General features: G+C 40.0%; 1 protein-coding gene and 1 long non-coding RNA gene across 11 annotated transcripts in view; one reads left to right on the top strand and one right to left on the bottom strand.

The window, feature by feature from the left end:
- Positions 1-19,477, bottom strand: part of ANO10 (anoctamin 10) — a 233,691-nt gene that overhangs the window by 79,850 nt on the left and 134,364 nt on the right. The gene's annotated exons all lie outside the window — the stretch shown is intronic.
- LOC116564780 overlaps positions 11,273-19,477 on the top strand; it is a 12,106-nt gene continuing 3,901 nt past the window's right edge. The window contains exon 1 of the long non-coding RNA XR_004275087.1: positions 11,273-11,305. This is a non-coding gene — a long non-coding RNA (uncharacterized LOC116564780). The remainder of the gene's footprint in view (positions 11,306-19,477) is intronic.

The raw sequence follows: 19,477 nt of genomic DNA, 5'->3' as shown, positions 1-19,477 counted from the left end.
TGAGAAGTGCCCTGAGGGACTTCTCAGGGCACTAAAAGACAGAGCCAGAACTTCTTATTTCTAAAAGACAGAGTCAGAGGGATTTGCTCAGAGGCAAACATGGGATGTGAGAAAGTGAGGAGCTGGGGAATTGAAACATTTCAGACCTAAGCCACTGAAGGATAAAGTTGCCACTAAGATGGGAAAGTATTTTTTTTAAAAAAACAGATTTGGGGACATCAAGAGCTTATCTTTGGAAGTATTTATATTGAAACACCTAACCCCAATAGAGAAGTTAAATAGAAGGTTGTATTTACAGAGCTACGGATAAAAATTTGACATTCAAAAGCATCTAAATGGTGCCCGTAACTGAGATAAGACGAAGTCATCTGAGAGATGAATGTAGATCAAAAGCAGAAGGGTGGCCCAAGGATGGAGCCCAAGACAGTCTGGCCATCAGAGGGGGAGGGTGGGCAAGAAGCAAACACAACAAAACATTCACAAAAAAGGGAGAGAGGAAGAAACAAAGGGAGGGGAGAAGACCTGGAGGGAAAGGAAGAGGAGGTACAAAGAGGAGTTGATACCATTCCTTCTGAAACTATTCCAAACAACAGAAAAAGAGGGACACTTCTCTAACTCATTTTATGAGTCCAGCATCATCCAGATACCAAAACCTGGCAGAAACTCAAACAAAAAAGAGAATTTCAGGCCAATATCCGTGATGAACATCGACATGAAAATCCTCAATAAAATACTGCAAACCGAATCCAGTAGCACATCAAAAAGCTTATCCATCATGACCAACTAGGCTTTACCCAGGGGATACAAGGCTAGTTCAACAAATGCAAATCAATCAGTGTGATCCATCACATGATCAGAACCAATGACAAAATCACATGATTATCTCAACAGACGCAGAAAATGCCGTCGATAAAATTCAACACCCCTTCATCCTAAAAACTCTCAATAAACTCAACAAATCCACGGCAAATATCATGCTGAATGAGCAAAAGCTGGATGCATTCCCTTTGAAAACCGACACAAGACAAGGATGCCCTCTCTTATCATTCCTATTTAACATAGTATTGGAAGTTCTGGCCAGGACAGTCAGGCAAGAGAAAGAAATAAAAGGTATTCAGATAGAAAGAGAAGTCAAATTGTCCCTGTTTGCAGATGACATGATTGTATATTTAGAAAACCCCATTGTCTCAGCCCAAAATCTCCTTAAGCTGATAAGCAACTTTGGCAGTCTCAGGATACAAAATCTATGTACAAAAATCACAGGCATTCCTATAAACCAATAATAGAAAAACAGAGAGCCAAATCATGAGTGAACTCCCATTCACAATTGCTACAAAGAGAATAAAATACCCAGGAATACAACTTACAAGGCATGTGAAGGACTTCTTTAAGGAAAACTAGAAACCACTGCTTAAGGAAATAAGAGAGGACACAAACAGAAAAACATTCCATGCTCATGGATAGGAAGCATCAATATCATGAAAATGGCCATACTGCCCAAAGTAATTTACAGGTTCAGTGCTATGCACATCAAGCTACCATTGACTTTCTTCAGAGAATTAGAAAAACTACTTTATATTTCATATGGAACCAAAAAAAGAACCCGTATAGCCAAGACAATCCTAAGCAAAAAGAACAAAGCTGTAGGCATCATGCTACCCAAATTTATACTACAAGGCTACAGTAACCAAAACAGCGTGAATACTGGTACCAAAATAGACACGTAGACCACTGAAACAGAACAGAGGCCTCAGAAATAACGACACACATCTATAACTATCTGTTCTTAGACAAACCTGTCAAAAACAAGCAATGGGGAAAGGATTCCCTACTTAATAAATAAGATTGGTTAGTCACATGCAGAAAACTGAAAATGGACCCCTTCATTACACCTAATACAAAAATTAACTCAAGATTGATTAAAGACTTAAACATAAGACCTAAAACCATAAAAACCTTAGAAGAAAACATAGGCAATGCCATTCAAGACATAGGCATGGGCAAAGACTTCATGACTCAAACACCAAAAGCAATGGCAACAAAAGCCAAAATTGACAAATGGGATCTAATTAAACTAAAGAGCTTCTGCACAGCAAAAGAAACTGTCACAGAGTGAACAGGCAATCTACAGAATGGGAGAAAATTTTTGTAATCTATCCATCTGACAAAGGGCTAATATCCAGAATCTACTTAAACAAACGTACAAGAAAAAAACAATGCCCTCTCTCAAAAAGTAGGCAAAGGATATGAACAGACACTTCTCAAAAGAAGACATTTATGTGGCCAACAAACATATAAGAAAAGCTCATCATCACTGGTCATTAAAGAAATGTAAATCAAAACCGTAATGAGGTACCATCTCATGCCAGTTAGAATGGAGATTATTAAAAAGTCAAGAAACAACAGATGCTGGAGAGGATGTGGAGAAACAGGAACACTTTTACACTGTTGGTGGGAGTATGAATTACTTCCATCATTGTGGAAGACAGTGTGGCGATTCCTCAAGGATCTAGAAACAGAAATACTATTTGACCCAGCAATCCCATTACTGGGCATATACTCAGAGTATCATACATAATTTTACCATAAAGACACACACACACGTATGTTTACTGCAACACTGTTCATAACAGCAAAGACATGGAACCAAGCCAAATGCCCATCAATGACAGACTGGATAAAGAAAATTTGGCCATATACACCATGGAATACTATGCAGCCATAAAAAAGGATGAGCTCATGTCCTTTGCAGGGACATGGATGAAGCTAGAAACCATCATTCTTAGCAAACTAACACAGGAACAGAAAACCAAACACCGCATGTTCTCACTCATAAGTGGGAGTTGAACAATAACACATGGACACAGGGAGGGGAACATCACACACTGGGGCCTGTCAGGTGGTGGAGGGCTAGAGGAGGGACAGCATTAGGAGAAATACCTAATGCAGATGATGGGTTGATGAGTGCAGGAAACCACCATGGCACGTGTATACCGATGTAACAAACCTTTACGTTCTGCATGTGTATCCCAGAACTTAAAGTATAATACAAAATAAATAAAGACAAATGAGGCAGTAATTAGAGGGAAATGTGAGGTCAGGGTGGAAGAAATAACAGCACGTTTATGCACTGATGAGAATGATCCTATAGAGAGGGAAAAAGACAATGCAAACAAGAGTGAGGGAGTCTCCTGGAGCCTGTGCTGTGAGAGAATGGGATCCAGCTCCTGGGTGTGTAAGTGTCCCTTCTTCAGAAGAGCTCTGAAATAAGCTCTTCCACACATCCACAAGGAAGCAAATACAAGGCTGTGCATCCATACGTAGCTCTGGCTTTAGAAGAAAAGAGCTGCCCATTGGTAGGAAAATGGATAAGAAAATGTTGGTGTATTCAGATTATGGATATCTTCTGAATGTGGGCCATCTGCAGTGACAGAAGAAAAGGTCAAATACATGGGCACAAATGCATGCAGGTGGTGTAGCTGGGAGGATTTTTCATGTAATGGACCCATTTTCTCAGTGAGGTAGGAAGCAAGGTCATGAGCCAAGAGCAAGGGAGGAAAGGAGACACTGGAGGACTGAGGGAGGAGAAGGCATGAAACAGTCATCTGGGAGGGCAGGAGAGAGAATGACTATAGAAATACACATGCATGCCAAGCAGCATTGAGAGCTATTTGAGATCAGTGATGAGGAATCTAAAGTGAGGCAGGCCATGAGGTCAAGGGTATGACTGTGGAGGTGGGAAGCTGAGATTAGAAAGAAGACAGGTCAGTGGAGGACAGGTCAAGGATGTCAGCAATCATGGTAGTGGAAAGAGTGACAGGGATGTGTATTAGAGAGGTTCTGCAGGGACAGGGGGTAAGTCAGGCCCTTAGGTTCTTGAGGAATGGCGGTGAATGACCTGGGGTAAGCCAGGCTAGGTACTGAGAATCAACAAGTCAGCAGGGTAAGAGGGCTATCTTCCATCGAACAGATCCTTCTGGAGCCAGCTAATTTAACTGTACTTCTGACTAGTTGATTATTTCTCCTTTCATCACCCTGAGAATCCCTCTCAAAACTTCACTTAGCTGGGCTGTGTGTGTGATCCTTTCCTCAGGGTTACTGAATAAACTATACTTAAAATTTTGCCAAACATCATCAGCCAAACAAACACTGGTTCCAAACCTTTCTTTTTTTTGCAACAGATGCTGATCTTAAGTCCTAGGGCACAAAGATGAACATATAAAGATATATAAAAACAAATTATAATATCCTATGGTACCTGATGCAGTATTTACTTCTTAGAGTCATATACTCCAGCACTGCTATTCTATAGCAAGTTCAATATGCAACAGGAACAAAGACTTGCATTAACTCTAATTTATGATGCATAGGAATGAAGAAAAGCAAAAATTAACATTTAAAAAAATTTAAGCACGTACTATATGATGAAATAATTAATGTCTTTAAATAGAAATTGACATGCTACATTTGCCTACCCCTCAGATAACTTTGGCTGGCTCCCTCCCTGGGAACCTGGGCTCAGCAGGTGAGCAGGTACAACAGTCATGAACACTTGCAGAGTCATTAGGAGGAAAGGAAAAAGACACTACAAAAATAGAATCTTCAGACATTGCAGTTTATAATTAATGATAATCTCAACTGCACTTTTGAGTGTCATCTTTTATACAAAATGTACATATTTTAAAGTTCCAGAGGTTCTATATTATACTGATGGCACTGAGTTTTGCCTTGAAGATGCTAAAAATCTGCTAAACCGGGGCATTTTCTTTACCTGTGCTCCAAAGTAAGCTCTTCCACACATCCACAAGGAAGCAAATACAAGGCTATGTATCCTTATGTAGCTCTGGCTTTAGAAGCAAAGAGCTGTCCATTGGTAGGAAAATGGATAAGAAAACTTTGGTGTATTCAGAAGATGGGTATCTACATAGCAGTCAGAAACAATGAACCAGATTCATATTTAGCCACATAAACAGGTATCATAAACACTGAGTGAAAAAGAATTAGAGATTCAGAGCCCAAGGCCACACTCATAAATTAAAACACACACACTAAAACCACAATTTAAGTGAGTGAAAAGTAGAAGGGAAGGACATATACCAAATATACCATGGGTGCCTACAAAAGGCACAGCCACAGATGTGGAAATTAATACAATTACAAAGATGTCTGTGATAAGAAGCAAAAAGTAGGATCACTTTAATTTTGTGTATGTGAGGTGGTAGTGGCCCTGGGGAAAATGGATAGCAGTGTTCTTATAAGTGAAACACAGTTAGTACAAATTTTTCATACTTACAACTTTCTCATATTTGTTACTTGTAAATCTTGCTCCAGAGCCATCTATAACATACCGTGACAATGCACCCAACAATACATTACCATTCTATAAACTTGACATGTTTTGGCACAATCATCATTTTAATTTATGAATGGTATATAATAGTGACTAGAATAAAAGTTGTCAAAAATTAAATTAGCTAATGCTAAATCTAATGAAGAATAAAGCTTTGATTATGATTTGAAATCAAGTTAGAGAGAAAAGCAGATAAAAAGACTCCTTTGGTATTGAACTTGACATTGCAATTAATAACTTAGCACCCGAAATGCCTCTTAGCAGATTGCTAAATACACAAAGTTAACCCTGACAGTTAATAACTTATTGCAAAAAAACATACTTGTATTAGTCCACTTTCATACTGCTATAAAGAACTTCCCTGAGACTGGGTAATTTACAAAGGAAAGAGGTTTAATTGACTCACAGTTCTGCGTGGCGGGGGAGGCCTCAGGAAACTTAACACTTGTGGCAGAAGGTGAAGGGGAAGCAAGCACCTTTTTCAGAAGGCAGTGAAGAGAGAAGAGAGCAAGAGAGGAACTACTAAACACTTATAAAACCATCAGGTCTCATGAGAACTCACTCATTATCATGAGAACAGCATGGGGAAAACTGTTTCCATGATCCAATCACCTCCCACTTCAACACGTGGGGATCAAGAGTCCCTCCCACAATACATGGGAATTACAATTCAAGATGAGACTTGGGTGGGAACACAGAGCCAAACCTGTTTCACTTCAGAATAAATGTATGTTTTCTATAGGGTCCAAATTTATTACATGCTTTCTGTTTGTCATCTCTAAACTACAAATTACTGTCTAAAATAAAATCAAATGCAAGGAAATCAGTAACGGGTGGAAATCAAATTAACTAATGTGTTCTGAGAGGTGCCACTTGAAATGCTCAGTGCAGAATGGAGAGCTCTGCAGTGATGTACCTAGGGCTTGAGGAGCTTCTAGTCTGATCAACCAAGATGCAAGGAGCCTCCCATCCCTCACCCCTACCCTGTCCCTATTCCTATGGGACTCTGTATGGGATCTTGGAATAATCATTTAAGTTTGTCTCCCTTTCATTAAGTGAGACTGAGCTCCAGGCAACAAAGACAGTACACAACCAAACACTGGAAGAGGAGTCAGAACTCTAATTTTGTTCCTAGCTTGTTAGCCTATAGAAGAAGACATGACAACATATCCTCACTGTGCTATATATAATCTTTGTCATTTGTAAAATAGAAATATTAAAACCATGAAGACTTTTTATAAATGCTGACCCTGGAGTCCTAGTCAAGAGAGTCCTTACAATGGAGACAACTGTGCAATAAGATCCATATAACACCCCACAGATGAATCTCCTTAAAGATACACATACTTTATAACAGTCCGTTCTAAGGAAAAGTTTAACAAACAATCCAGGAGACCTGTTTTTCTCTTCTTGGAAGGATGTTTTTAGCAATAAGACAGTTTCTAAAGTTTTTAAATTTAGGCTGAAATAATTTATTTACTCCACCAAATTCCTCCAGATCCTTTTACTTACCATAACAAAATATCCCAAAAATATTTCTATATGAATTCTCTTATGCATTAGAAATTTCTACTGACATCAAATGAAGAGGCCATAGACCAGAAATGCAGAGAGTTTTCAATCTCCCATTAAACTGATTTTTTTTTCTTTCACTTTAAGTTCTGGGATACATGTGCTGAACATGCAGATTTGTTACATAGGTATACATGTGCCATGGTGGTTTGCTGCACCTATCAACTCATCATCTAGGTTTTAAGCTCCATATACATTAGGTATTTCTCCTAATGTTCTCCCTCACCTTTCCCCTTTGCCCCTGACAGGCCCCAGTATGTGATGATCCCCTCCCTGTGTCCATGTGTTCTCAATGTTCAGCTCCCACTTATGAGTGAGAAGACGTGGTGTTTGGTTTTCTCTTCCTGTGTCAGTTTGCTGAGGAGGACGACTAAACGAATGTCTTACATGCCATAAGCTTCAAAATCAATGTCTCTACAACAGTGAAACAAAGTCTCTGAGCCCTTGAGTTATGTGAAATCAGGTGGAACATAAATACATGACAGCAGAAAGGCAGCACTGTGTAATGCCATTACGTGGGCTCTAAAAGCAATAGCTAGCTGCATGTGTCACTCTCATCTAGGGTGACACGTCTCTCTTTTTTTTTTTTCCTGACTTGCTTTCTGTCCAACCACCATCACCCCACCTCCTGCTGCTAAGTTGTTTTTATCTTTTGTTCTCTTCTTTTGGTAGCCACAACTTGCTCCAGCATTCAGTGTTGTTGAATGAAAAGGACCAGCCATTGCTCAGATCCCATTTCTACTTGATGCACTTCCCTAGTAAATGGAGGATAACCAAATTAAACATCATCCAATTCAGCGAGTAATAAACAAGGTGGTATTATCAGGGAGAGGGTAAGGTTACTACAGATAGTCTTCTGTGAAGAAGCTAAGGGTGAGAGAGGGCTTGCTGGCAATGAAACAAGGTTTCAGAGGGCTCATGGAAATATCTGCCAGTAGAAGAATGACTTGTAGAGAGGAAGCTCCAAGTGGGGAGTGAGGAGAGTGCAAATGGCTGCAGTTAAGTAATTCTCAGATGCATACAAATAAGGAACAAAATTACCAAAACTGACATAGAAAGAAATAGAACATGTCATGAATAGCTCCCTCTATCTATTAAAGATGTTGAACTCATAACTGACAGTCTTCTCAGGCTCAGATAGTTTTATTGGGAGAGTATATAAAACATTTAAGGAATAAATATTATCAATTGATATGGTTTAGCTGTGTTCCCACCCAAATCTCATCTTGAATTCCCATGTGTTGTGGGAGGGACCCGGTGGGAGGTAACAGTCATGGGGCAAGTCTTTCCTGTGCTGTTCTCGTGATAGTGAGGAAGTCTCACAAGATCTGATGGTTTAAAAAAAGAGGAGTTCCGCTGCACAAGGTCGCTCTCTTTGGCTTCTGCCATTCATGTAAGATGTGACTTGCTCTTCCTTGCCTTCTGCCATGATTGTGAGGCTTCCTCAGCCACATGGAACTGTAAGTCCAATTAAACTTTCTTCTTTTATAAATTGTCCATTCTCAGGTATGTCTCTATCAGCAGCATGAAAACAGACTAATACAGTAAAATGGTACCACTAGATTGGGGCACTGCTGAAAAGATACCCAAAAATGTGGAAGTGACTTTGAAACTGGGTAACAGGCAGAGGTTGGAACAGTTTGGAGGGCTTAGAAGATGACAGGAAAATGAGGGAAAGTTTGGAACTTCCCAGACTTCTCAGAGACTTGTTGAATGGCTTTGACAAAAATGCTGATAGTGATATGAACTATAAGGTCCAGGCTGTGGTGGTTTCAGTGGAAATGAGAAACTTGTTGGGAACTGGAGCAAAGGTGACTCTTGGTACACTTCAGCAAAGAGACTGGCAGCATTTTGCCCCTGCCCTAGAAATTCTTGGAATTTTGAACTTGAGAGAGTTGGTTTAAGGTATCTGGTAGAAGAGATTTCTAAGCAGCAAAGCATTCAAGAGGTGATTTGGGTGCTATTAAAAGCATTTTTTTTTTTTTTTTTTTTTTTTTGCAACAGAGTCTCACTCTTGTTGCCCAGGGTGGAGTGCAATGGTGCGATCTTGGCTCACTGCAACCTCCACCTCCCAGCTTCAAGTGATTCTCCTGCCTCAGCCTCCCAAGTAGCTGGGATTACAGGCGCCCAGCACCATGCCAGCAAATTTTTGGTATTTTTAGCAGAGATGGGGTTTCACCATGTTGGTCAGGCTGGTCTCGAACTCCTGACCTCAGGTGATCCACCTGCTTTGGCCACCCAAATGCTGGGACTACAGGCGTGAGCCACTGCAGTGTATTCAGTTTTATAAGGGAAGCAGAGCATAAAAGTTTGGAAAATTTGCAGCTTGACAATACTGTAAAAAAGAAAATCCCATTTTCTGAGAAAGAAATTCAAGCCAGCTGCAGAAATTTGCATAAGTAACAAGGAACTGAATATCAATCCCTCAGACAATGGGGAAAAATGTCTCCAGGGCATGTCAAATGGGAGGCAGTCCCTCACAACACAGGCCAGGAGGCCTAGGAGAAAAAAGTGGTTTCACGGGCCAGGCCTAGGGTCCCCATGCTGTGTGCAGCCTAGGGATTTGGTGTCCTACATCCCAGCCACTCCAGCCATGGCTGAAAGAGGCCAATGTAGAGCTCAGGCCATGGCTTCAGAGGGTGCAAGCCCCAAGCCTTGGCAGTTTCCATGTGGTGTTGAGCTGTGAATGCACAGAAGTCAAGAATTGAGGTTTGAGAGCCTCTGCCTAGATTTCAGAAGATCTATGGAAAGGTCTGGATGTCCACGCAGAAGTTTGCTACAGGGGTAGGGCTCTAATAAAGAACCTCTGCTAGGTCAGTGAAGAAGAGAAATGTGGGGTCAGAGTCCCCACACAGAGTCTCTACTGGGACACTGTCTAGTGGAGCTGTGAAAAGAGGGCCACTGTCCTCCAGACCCAAGAATCGTAGATCCACTGACAGCTTTCACTGTGCTCCTGGAAAAGCTGCAGACACTCAACAGCAGCCTGTGAAAGCAGCCAGGAGGAAGGCCGTACCCTGCAAAGCCACAGGAGCAGAGCTGCCCAAGACCAAGGCCATACCCCTTGCATCAGTGTCACCTGGATGTGAGACATGAAGTCAAAGGAGATTGGCCAGGAAAGGAAAATAGCTGTGGATTGAAAGGATTTATAATTAAAGCTTAAAATATGACCTAGATGCTTACATTATACAACCCCAGGCATGACAAAAGTGTACTTATGCTTAAAGCTAAGTACTTACCACTTGCATCAGTGTTACCTGGATGTGAGACATAGAGTCAAAGGAGATCATTTTGGAGCTTTAAGATTTGACTGCCCCACTGAATTTTGGACTTGGATGGGGCCTGTAGTCCCTTTGTTTTGACCAATTTCTCCCACTTGGAATGGCTGTATTTACCCAATGTCTGTACCCCCACTGTGTCTAGGAAGTAACCGACCTGCTTATGATTTTACATGCACATAGGTGTAAGAGACTTGTCTTGTCTTGGATGAGTGGACTGTGGACTTGTGAGTTGATGCTGAAATGAGTTAAGACTTTGCAGGACTGTTGGGAAGGCATGATGGGTTTTGAAATAAGAGAATGTGAGATCTGGGAGAGGCCAGGGGCAGAATGATATGGTTTGGCTGTGTTCTTACCCAAACCTCATCTTAAATTCCCATGTTATGGGAGGGACCCAGTGGCAGGTAACTCAATCATGGGGGCAAATCTTTCCTGTGCTATTCTCATGATAGCGAATAAGTCTCACGAGCTATGATGGTTTTAAAAAGAGGAGTTCCCCTGCACAAGCTCTCTCTCTTTGCTGGTACCATTCATGTAAGATGTGACTTGCTCTTCCTTGCCTTCTGCCATGATCATGAGGCTTCCTTAGCCATGATGAACTGTAAGTCCAATTAAACGTCTTTCTTTTGTAAATTGACCAATCTCATGTATGGTTTTTATCAGCAGAGTGAAAACGAACTAATACATCAATCCTACACATCTCTCAGAAAAAAAAGGAGAGGACATTTACAAGGACAGTATTATTCTGACACCAAAACCTGACAAAAACATTTCAAGAAAAGAACACCATAAACCAGTATCTCTCATTACTATAGGTGTGAAATTCTTTAGCAAAATATTAGAAAATCAAATCTAGCAATCTGTATATGACCAAGTGGGATATAGTTCAGAAATGCAAGGTTGGGTGGGGCTTCATGGTTCACGTCTGTAAATCTAGCATTTCAGGAGGCCAAGGTGGGAGGATCACTTGAACCCAAGAGTTTGAGACCAATCTGGTAACACAATGGTAAATATTTGTCTATCTAAATATATATAAACATAGAAAAGGTAAAGTAAAAATATGGTATTGTGAAAGCCCGTCTCTCCTAAAAATACAAAAATTAGCTGGGTGTGGTGGCAGGCACCTGTAAACTCAGGAGGCTGAGGCAGGAGAATTGCTTTAACCCAGGAGGTGGAGGTTGCAGTGAGCCAAGATTGTGCCACTGCACTCCACCCTGGGTGACAGAGTGAGACTCTATCTCAAAAATAAACAAATAATCTTAAGAGACCACTGTCATATATATGTTCATTATTGATTGTAATGTTGTTATGCAGCACATGACTGTACCAGCAATTAAAATTGGAAATGGATATTTAGGGATGAATTTAAAATATGCACAAATTCTGTCAAATAAATCTATAAAATATTGTTGTGAAAAATTAAAGAGGACCTAAATAAATGGAAAGATACACAATGTTCATGAATTAGAACATTCAATATTGTTAAAATGCCAATTTATCTTCTCCAAATCAATCTACTGAAATGCAATCCCAAAAAGTTTTGTAGGAATCAAAAAATTATTTTTAAAATTCCTCTAGGAATGTAGAGAATCTAGAATAGCAAAACAACTTGATAAAAAGAACAAAATCACAGGACTAACACTATCTAATATGAAAACTTAAAACCACAGTAATCAAAACATAAGAATATAGATATATAAATGGATATAATAGAGTTCTGAAATTAAGACACACATATATGGCAAGATGAAAGTAGACAAAGATGAGAAAGTAATCAATGAGCAAAAAGGGTCTTTTAAACAAATGACTTCAGTAACAACTGGATATTCACATAGGAAAACAATGAATCTTAACCTGTATCTCACGCTGTAACCAAAAATTAACTTGAAATGTATCACAGGTATAAATGTAAAAGTTAACACTGTAAAACTCACAGAAGGAAACAAAAGAAAATCTTCAGGACCTTAGGATAACCAAAGACTTTTTTGATAAGACATAAAAAAGCACTAATCACAAACAAACAATGAGAAACTGTACTTTACCAAAAATTAAAAACTTGTCTTCAACACATTATGTTAAATAAATGAAAACTCAAGTCATAGACTAGGGAAATATGTGCAATATATGTATTATATTTGACAATTAACTTGTATGTCAAATATGTAAAGAAGACATACAATTCAATAGTGAAAAGACAGTGCAATAAAAATGAGCATAAAACTTTAACAGAATGTTCACAAATATTATGCTAATAAACACACGAAAAGATGTTCAACATCATTAGTCATCAGGGAAATGAAAACTAAAACCAGAATGAAATATCACTGCACCTACCAGAATGATGAAAAATGAAAACTAAAAATTGACCATGGCAAATACTGGGAAGGATTTGGAACAACTGGAACTTTCAATCATTGCTGGTTGAAAGGTAAATTGGTAAAAACCACTCTGTAAACCAGTTTGACAATTTCTTATAAAGTTGAATATATACTAATCATAAGGACTCGGTCATTCCACTGAAGTATTTACCCAAGAGAAATAAAGACATATGCACGTGAGAAATGGGTACAAGAATGTTCACTGCAGCCTCATTAATAATGGTAAAAAAAGTGGAAACAACCTAGAGGTTCATTAATGGGTGAACAGATAAGAAACCTGGTAAATTCATACAATGGAATAAATATTTAGCAACATAAATAAACTGGATAAATAAACAATTACATGGATGAATCTCAAAAGCATTATGCTAAACAAAAAGCCAGATATAAAGAATACTTACTATGTTATTCCATATATGAATTTCTATAACAGGCCATTATCATCTGTAGTGATAAGGAAGCACTTCAGTGACAGCCTGCACTGGGGAATAGGAGGGACTAATTGCAGAGGGAAGGAGGAAACTTTCCGGAGTGATAGAAATGTTCTAAATCTTCTTGTGGTGCTTATATGGATGTATATAATTGTCAAGAACTATTGGATCCAAGATGGCTGAATAGGAACAGCTCTGAATTGCAGTTCCCAGTGAAAACACAGACAATGAGTGATTGCTGAATTTCCAAATGAATTTTTACTGCCCACAGACCAGGAGATTCCTGGGCAGAAAAGCACCATGAGTCTCCAGCATGGCTGTTTCAGCCAGCGCAGCGGGTCTCTGCATAGAAACTCACATAAATCCAGGTGCCATTTCAACTGGCGACTGCAACACCTAGGAGACAGAGTCACTCGTTCAACTGAACAAAAGGGGGCTGATACAGTGAGCCAGGTGATCTGGCTTGGCCGGTCCCACCCCCACAAAGACCAGCAATCTGAAACACTCTGGACTGAGAGTTTCACACTAAGCAGTGCTGGACCCAGGATAGTCCAGCTCTGTGGGGGGAAGGGCATCTACTATTACCGAGGAAGTCTGCCATTACTGAGACAGTCCACCATTTCTGAGGCAGTCTGCCATTACTGAGGCAGTCCGCCATTACTGAGGCAATCACCCATTACCAAGGCAGTCCACCATTACAGAGACAGTCTGCCATTACTGAGGCAGACCACCATTACTGAGGCAGTTTTAACTATACCTCTATAAACAAAACTGCAAGGAAGTTCACACAGCAGCTGGGCAGAGCCCACAGCAGCTCAGCAACGCCTCTGCCGGGAGACTGTGAATAGGCTACCTCCTCGTTGGGCATGGCATCTCTGAAAAAAAGCAGCAGCCTGTCAGGAATTTATAAATAAAGCCCTACCTTCCCAGGACAGAGCACCTGGGAAAAAAAGGCGGTTATGAGTTCCACGACAGCAGGCTTAAACGTACATGCCCAGCAGCTCTCAATGGAACAACAGAGCTCACAGCTCAGCACTTGAGTTCCTATAAGGGACAGATTATCTTCTCAAGCAGCTGCCTGACTCGCACATATCCAAAGAGTTACCTCATAAAGGAGAGCTCAGGCTGACATATGGTGGGTATCCTTCTGAGACAAAGATAACAGAAGAAAAAACTGGCAGCAACTCTTAGTGTTCTGCAGCTGCTGCAGGTGATCCCCAGGCAAGCAGGGTCTGGAGTGGACCTGCAGCAGTCCTACAGCAGAGGGTCCTGTTAGAAGGAAAACTAAAAAACAGAAACAAATAATCTCATCATCAACAAAAAGGACATCCACTCGGAGACTCCATCTGAAAGTCACCAACTACAAAGACCACAGGTAGATAAATCCACAAAGATGGGAAGAAACCAGCACAAAAAGGATGAAAACACCCAAAACCAGAATGTCTCTCTTTCTCCAAGGGATCACAACTCCTCACCAGCAAGGAAACAAGGCTGGATGGAGAATGAGTCTGATGAATTGAAAGAAACAGACTTCAGAAGGTGGGTAATAACAAATTTCTCTGAGCTAAAAGAACATGTTCTAACCCAATGCAAAGAAACTAAGAACCTTGAAAAAAGGTTTGACGAAGTGCTAATGAGAGTAAACAGCTTAGAGAGGAATATAAATGAATTGATGGAGCTGAAAAACACAACACAAGACCTTCACGAAGCATACACAAGTTTCAATAGCCGAATCAACCAAGAGGAAGAAAACATATCAGAGATTGAAGATCAACTCAATGAAATAAAACGAGAAGGCAAGATTAGAGAAAAAAGAGTGAAAAGAAATGAACAAAGTCTCCAAGAAATATGGGATTATGTGAAAAGGCCTAATCTACGTTTGATAGGTGTTTGAATGTGACAGAGAGAATGAATCCAAGCTGGAAAACACTCTTCAGGATATTATCCAGGAGAACATCCCCAAACTAGCAAGGCAGGCCAATATTCAAGCCCAGGAAATACAGAGACCACCACAAAGATATTCCTCAAGAAGAGTAACCCCAAGGCACATAATCATCAGATTCACCAGGGTTGAAATGAAGGAAAAAATACCAAGGGCAGCCAGAGAGAAAGGTCAGGTTACCTACAAAGGGAAGCCCAACAGACTCACAGTGGATCTCTCGGCAGAAATCCTACAAGCCAGAAGAGAGTGGGGGCGAATATTCAACATCCTTAAAGGAAAGAATTTTCAACCTAGAATTTCATATCCAGCCAAACTAAGCTTCATAAGCGAAGGAGAAAGAAAATCCTTTACAAACAAGCAATTGCTAAGAAATTTCATTACCACCAGGCCTGCTTTACAAGAGCTCCTGAAAGAAGCACTAAACATAGAAAGAACAACCAGTACCAGCCACTCCAAAAACATACCAAATCATACAGAGCATCAACACAATGAAGAAACTGCATCAACTAATGGGCAAAACAACCAGCTAGCATCAAAATGTCATGATCAAATTCACACATAACAATATTAACCTTAAATGTAAACGAGCTAAATGCCACAATCAAAAGACACAGACTGGCAAATTGGATAAAAAGTCAAAACCCATCTGTGTGCTGAATCCAGGAAACCCATCTCACATGTAAGGATACATGTAGCCTCAAAATAAAGGGATGGAGGAAGATTTACCAAGCAAATGGAGAGCAAAAAAAAAGCAGGAGTTGCAATCCTAGTCTCTGATAAAACAGACTTTAAACCAACAAAAATCAAAAGAGACAAAGAAGGACATTACATAATGGTAAAGGAATAATGCAACAAGAAGAGCTAATGATCCTAAATATACACGCACCCAATACAGGAGCACCCAGATACATAAAGCAATTCCTTAATGATCTAAAAAGAGACTTAGACTCCCACACAATAATAGTGGGAGACTTTAACACTCCACTGTCAATATTAGACAGATCAATGAGAGAGAAAATTAACAAGGATATCCACGACTTGAACTCAGACCTGGACCAAGCAAACCTAATAGACATTTACTGAACTCTCCACCCCAAATCCACAGAAAATACATTCTTCTCAGCACCACATTACATCTACTCTAAAATTAACCAGATAATTGGAAGTAAATCACTCTTCAGCAAATGCAAAAAAAAAAAAAAAAAACGGAAATCATAACAAACAGTCTCTCAGACCACAGTGCAATCAAGTTAGAATTCAGAACTGAGAAACTAACTCAGAACTGCACAACTTCATGGAAACTGAACAACTGGCTCCTGCATATTGACTGGGTAAACAATGAAATGAAGGCAGAAATAAAGATGTTCTTCGAAACCAATGAGAACGAAGACACAACATACCAGACTCTCTGGGGCACATTTAAAGCAGTGGAAAATACATAGCAATAAATGCCCACATAAGAAGCAAGGAAAGATCTAAAATTGGCACCCTGTTGTCAAAATTGAAAGAGCTAGAGGAACAAGATCAAAAAAACTCGAAAGCTAGCAGAAGACAAGAAATAACTAAGATCAGAGCAGAACTGAAGGAGATAGAGACACAAAAAACCCTTCAAAAAATCAATAAATCCAGGAGCTGGTTTTTTGAGAAAATCAACAAAATAGATAGACCGCTAACCAGGGTAATAAAAAAGAAAAGAGAGAATAAGCAAATAGATTCCATAAAAAATTATAAAGGGGATATCACCATGGATTCCACAGAAATACAAACCACCATCAGAGATTACTATAAAAAGCTCTATGCACATAAACCAGTAAACCTAGAAGAAATGGATAAATTCCTGGACACTTGCACCCTCCCAAGCCTAAACCAGGAAGAAGTTGAAACCCTGAATAGACCAATAACAAGGGCTAAGTTGAGGCAGCAATTAATAGCTTACCAACCAAAAAAAGCCCAGGTCCAGAGGGGTTCACAGCTGAATTCTACCAGACATACAAAGAGGAGCTGGTACCACTCCTTCTGAAATTATTCCAAACAATCCAAAAAGAGGGAATCCTTCCAAAGTCATTTTATGAGACCAATATCATCCTGATACCAAAACCCAGTTGAGACTCAACAAGAAAACTTCAGACCAATATCCTTGATGTACATAGATGCAAAAATCTTCAATAAAATACTGGCAAACCAATTGCAACAGCACATCAAAAAGCTTATCCATCACGATCAAGTAGGCTTCATCCTGGGGATGCAAGGCTAGTTCAACATACACAAGTCTATAAATGTAATTCACCACATAAATAGAACCAAAGACGAAAACCACATAATTATCTCAATAGATGCAGAGAAGGCCTTCGACAAAATTCAACAGTCCTTTATGCTAAAAACTCTCAATAAACTAGGTACTGACAGAACGTATCTCAAAATAATAAAAGCTATTTATGACAAATGCACAGCCAATATCATACTGAATGGGCAAAAACTGGAAGCATTCCCTTTGAAATCCGGCACTAGATAAGGATGCCCTCTCTCACCACTCCTATTCAATATAATATTGGAAGTTCTAGCCAGAGCAATCAGGCAAGAAAAAGAAATAAAGGGTATCCAGTTAGGAAAGGAGGAAGTCAAATTGTCTCTATTTGCAGACGACATGATTGTATATCTAGAAGACCCCATCGTCTCAGCCCAAAATCTTCTGAAACTGATAAGCAACTTTAGCAAAGTCTCAGGATACAAAATCAATGTGCAAAAATCAAAAGCATTCCTATACACCAATAACAGACTGAAAGCCAAATCAAGAATGAACTGCCATTCACAACTGCTACAAAGAGAATAAAATACATAGGAATACAACTAACAAAGAATGTAAAGGACCTCTTCAAGAAGAACTACAAACCACTGCTCAACGAAATAAGAGAGGACACAGACAGATGGAGTAACAGTCCATGCTCATGGTTAGGAAGAATCAATATCGTGAAGATGGCCATACTGCCCAAAGTCATTTACAGATTAAACACTATCCCCATCAAGCTACCAATGACCTTCTTCACAGAACTGGAAAAAACCACCTTAAACCTCATATGGAACCAAAAGAGAGCCCACATAGCCAAGTCAATTCTAAGCAAAAAGAACAAAGCTGGAGGCATCACACTACCCGACTTCAAATTATACTACAAGGCTACAGTAATCAAAATAGCACGGTACTGGTACCAAAACAGAGATATAGACCAATGGAACAGAAAAGAGGCCTTGGAGGCAACACCACACATCTACAACCATCTGATCTTTGACAAACCTGACAAAAACAAGCAATGGGGAAAGAATTCCTGTTTAATAAATAGTGTTGGGAAAACTGGCTAGCCACGTGCAGAAAGCAGAACTGGACCCCTTCCTGACACCTTACACTGAAATTAACTCCAGATGGATTAAAGACTTAAACAAGACCTAACACCATAAAAACCCCAAAAGTAAACCTAGACAAAACCATTCAGGACACAGGCATAGGCAAGGACTTCATGACTAAAACACCAAAATTATTGGCAACAAAAGCCAAAATAGACAAATGGGACCTAATTAAACTCCAGAGCTTCTGCACAGCAAAAGAAACAATCATTAGAGTGAACCAGCAACCAAAAGAATGGTAAAAAATTTTTGCAATCTACCCATCTGACAAAGGACCTGGAACCAACCCAAATGCCCATCAGTGATAGACTGGACAGGGAAAATGTGGCATGCATACACCATGGAATACTATGCAGCCATAAAAAACAATGAGTTCATCTCCTTTGTAGGTACATGGATGAAACTGGAAACCAACATTCTCAGCAAACTGACACAAGAACAGAAAATAAAACACTGCATGTTCTCACTGATAGGCGGGTGTTGAACAATGAGAACACATGGACACAGGGAGGGGAGCATCACACACTGAGGTCTGTGGGGGGTGGAGGGGACTAGGAGAGGGACAGTGCGGTGTAGGGAGTTGGGGAGGGATAACATGAGAAGAAATGCTAGATATAGGTAATGGGGATGGAGGCAGCAAACAACATTGCCATGTATGTATCTATGCAACAATCCTGCATGTTCTTCATATGAACCCCAGAACGTAAAGTGCAATTATATATATACACATATATATAAGCTATCAAACTGAACATTTAAAATGGGTCCTCCTTACTGTATGTAAATTATACCCCAAAAAAGTTGATGAATAGAGTGTAAGGTACAATGCAGTGATCCTTCCTTAACTCTTCTAACCTAAACAGTAATAAATATAGTGTCAGATTGGGAGATTCAAAAACAAAATTGTAAAGAAATTAAAAGAAAAAACAGGGCCGGGCGCTCAAGCCTGTAATCCCAGCACTTTGGGAGGCCGAGGCGGGTGGATCACGAGGTCAAGAGATCGAGACCATCCTGGTCAACATGGTGAAACCCTGTCTCTACTAAAAATACAAAACATTAGCTGGGCATGGTGGTGCGTGCCTGTAGTCCCAGCTACTCAGGAGGCTGAGGCAGGAGAATTGCTTGAACCCAGG

Source organism: Sapajus apella, unplaced genomic scaffold, assembly GCF_009761245.1.
Source record: "Sapajus apella isolate SASKATOON/1434 unplaced genomic scaffold, GSC_monkey_1.0 scaffold38, whole genome shotgun sequence".
Classification (NCBI taxonomy): Eukaryota; Metazoa; Chordata; class Mammalia; order Primates; family Cebidae; genus Sapajus; species Sapajus apella.
This window is presented reverse-complemented; position numbering and strand designations above follow the sequence as displayed.